This window comes from Etheostoma cragini, unplaced genomic scaffold (genome assembly GCF_013103735.1).
Source record: "Etheostoma cragini isolate CJK2018 unplaced genomic scaffold, CSU_Ecrag_1.0 ScbMSFa_2926, whole genome shotgun sequence".
In the NCBI taxonomy this organism is placed as follows: domain Eukaryota; kingdom Metazoa; phylum Chordata; class Actinopteri; order Perciformes; family Percidae; genus Etheostoma; species Etheostoma cragini.
This window is the reverse complement of record NW_023267140.1, coordinates 1-2931: the sequence shown is the minus strand read 5'-3', so window position 1 is coordinate 2931 and position 2931 is coordinate 1. Positions and strand designations below refer to the sequence as shown.

Below are 2931 nucleotides of genomic sequence, written 5' to 3'. Positions count from 1 at the left end.
TTGCAGAACTGTACCTTCTGATAGACATAAGGCCACTTGGGTTATCTCTATGGTCTTCTGCAGAAGGATAAATCCCAGAGTTGGCTCATTTCAGGTTATTTAAGCAACAAACGTCCCTGGGAAACGTCTTAAACCACCATTCTTTCGATTAAGAGCCGAGTGCGCGGACCTATTGCGCCACAGAGACTGCGCCTGGCTGATGTTTTATGAGCGAGAGAACCATGGGTCAGGGTGGGCGGTCATCTGCATCGACCGGTTGGGGGTGAAAAGAGACAGAGAGAGAAAGAAAGAGACATTGAGATTTGCAGCAGAGGGTGTCGAGCAGGAACATGGAGGCAGCAGGTGTATTCAACCACAGATCCAGACTCCACAGCTCCAGAGGCAGAAACACCTGCAGGAAGCAATAGGAGCTGCTTAATTTTCACAAGTACAAAAGGCTCAGCCAAACAGCAAAGCCCACCAAAAATAGTTTCAACTCATCGGGGTTCCCTTTCAATGAAGTCTTTAGTAAAAGGCGAAAGACTTGTGCGTTATAAAGAGAAACCAGAGTGAGTCCTGCCGTCTGCTCGAGAGCAGCAGAAAACCATAGTCGACCCAGTCCAAACCATCGCAGTAAGCCTCACTGGGTGTCCAAACTAAAATGATAGGAGGCAACTTGGTAGACTCCTTACTGATGTTTATATCTGTACTCACAATGCCCTGTTTTTAAAATACCAGCCAATCACAAGTGTTACATGTGAATGACCAATGTGTGAGTAATCCGGAAGCTCACATAAAAGATAGTGGCAAGGTCTACCAAATGTTTAACTTTACAACCCGTAAATTGTTGGAGCCTTGGTTGCCACCTTCCCTCACAATGTGAATCACAGATTTTCCAGCCCACAGGTATGCGCAGCAGAGCAGAGTGGTGCAGCGGAAGCGTGCTGGGCCCATAACCCAGAGGTTGATGGATTGAAACCATCCTCCTCTAATTCCTATGCTTTGTATCATCAGTGAGTCTTTTTCCAGTCTGTTGATGTTAACAAATCATCTGATGCTGCAAGTGTTTGAAGTGAAATGTCTCTGCCTGCTGAAGAGTAAACTTAATGGCATCACAAATTTATTACATCCATAAAAATGGAAACTACAGTGCTAATACCCGCCATAACACCCATAAAGACCGGAGCGTAATATAATAAATATGCTACAATAAATATACTACACTAGTATATTTATTTATTACATAGATACAGTAAAATAGAGACTGTAAAACATGTACATTTAAAGTGTTTGTTGGGCTGTCTGATAGCATGAGGTGTAAAAGAGAGAGCATAACGCTTAGTTTGTGTCCCAGGAGGTCTTAGTCTACTACTACGTTCTATAACCCTACCAGTCAGATTACCACAGGAGGTAACATCTTTTGCAGCTCTTTTAAAGACTCTAATGAGCTCTACCACTGAGCTACATCCTCTGAAGATTTTCAGATTTTTTGGACTTTTTTTCTGAGATAGACTTAGACTTATCTTTATTAATCCTTTTGGGATGACTCCCGCGAGGAAATTGAAATATCACTGAATAAAAGAATAAATCTGGGTAAAAAATGTAATGTTAATGTTGTAAATGGCTTCAAAATCTGTAAATGCAACTGCGGTGCCTGGAAATCAAACCTGGGCAAAATGATTGCACCGCTATGATATAAATAATAGACGAATCCAGAAATCGACAATCGTTTCATAGACAAATAAAGCAAGTAACCACACAATGATAATTGCTGCGATGCCTGGGAATTGAACCCAGGTCAACTGCTTGGAAGGCAGCTATGTTCACCACTATACCACCTTCGCTGGACAACACAGTGAATGTCCTTAAAGGTTGGATTTTTCATTTTTATTAAATTAAGGCTGTCAGATCATTTTCAAAAAGATGATTGTTTAAATTCCTCTTTTTAGTCAACTGAAGCCTGGGTTCCTAAACACATACATACCACTGTATGCATGTATACCTGCATGCATTTCAAAATGTAGGCCAAGTATGTACTTAAAAAAAAGAAACATAGCCGTATTGACACAAAAAAAGAAGTTTACAGCAGAAAGCACAATTTTAAGAACACACAGCAGACCTACAATGAAATTGTAATTGGGTCAACATTGTGGAAATATTTTCAATATGTTCAACTACGTCTAAATTTAGAGCTCCTTCAAGTTAACATGAAGTACAGGTCACAGCTCATCATGCCACCACCAATATACTGTTTTGTCCCATCTAATAGGCAGATGTTTGGACACAGGTGGACATTTTGGACAGAAACGTTGGTGGATCTTGATTCCCACCACAGGATTTAGCCTGCATTGCATATAAGGGTACAGACTCGGTAAAATGCCTTCACATCCCGCGCAATGTATTGCCATTGTCAAGCACATTTCCACACAGAGGACTTTCTTCCGTGTCCCCATAAACCCATATATTTGGGCTGACAAAAGGGAAACCTTCCTTTGATAACTATGACCTGGATGACTGAGAACTTACTATATCATGACATAGTGGATTTACCATATTATTATCTCTATGAGAGATCCTACTACACATTGGATTATTCAGTCAGGATGGCTGAAAGGTCCAAGGTGCTGCGTTCAGGTTGCAGTCTCCCCTCTAGGTGTAGGTTCGATATTGGGGATATTGTTTTTGTTTTGTTTTTTGCTGTTTGTTGTGGTGGTGTAGCTTGGGGGGGGGGCTGATAAGATAAGTCGCTTGCAAGGGTTACACAATCATCAGCACACATTTGCACACCGACTTTCAACAGTACCTTCCCTTACCTACTTCACATATGCTCCTTTGGTTGCTTGGCCATTCTTGTTAAATGTGCCTGCCACGCAACAACAGGGGACAGTCGCAGAAAGGGATGGGGACGAAGATGGTGCATCTTGTTTAATTAGTTGTGTCTATAACACACGC

General features: G+C 41.7%; 1 non-coding gene across 1 annotated transcript; it reads right to left on the bottom strand.

Annotated features, from left to right (window-relative positions):
* Positions 1 to 435: 435 nt before the first annotated feature.
* LOC117940635 lies at positions 436 to 552 on the bottom strand. The gene has a single exon (XR_004655786.1). It is a non-coding gene; the product is annotated as a U5 spliceosomal RNA (small nuclear RNA).
* Between the last annotated feature and the right edge of the window lie 2379 nt (positions 553 to 2931).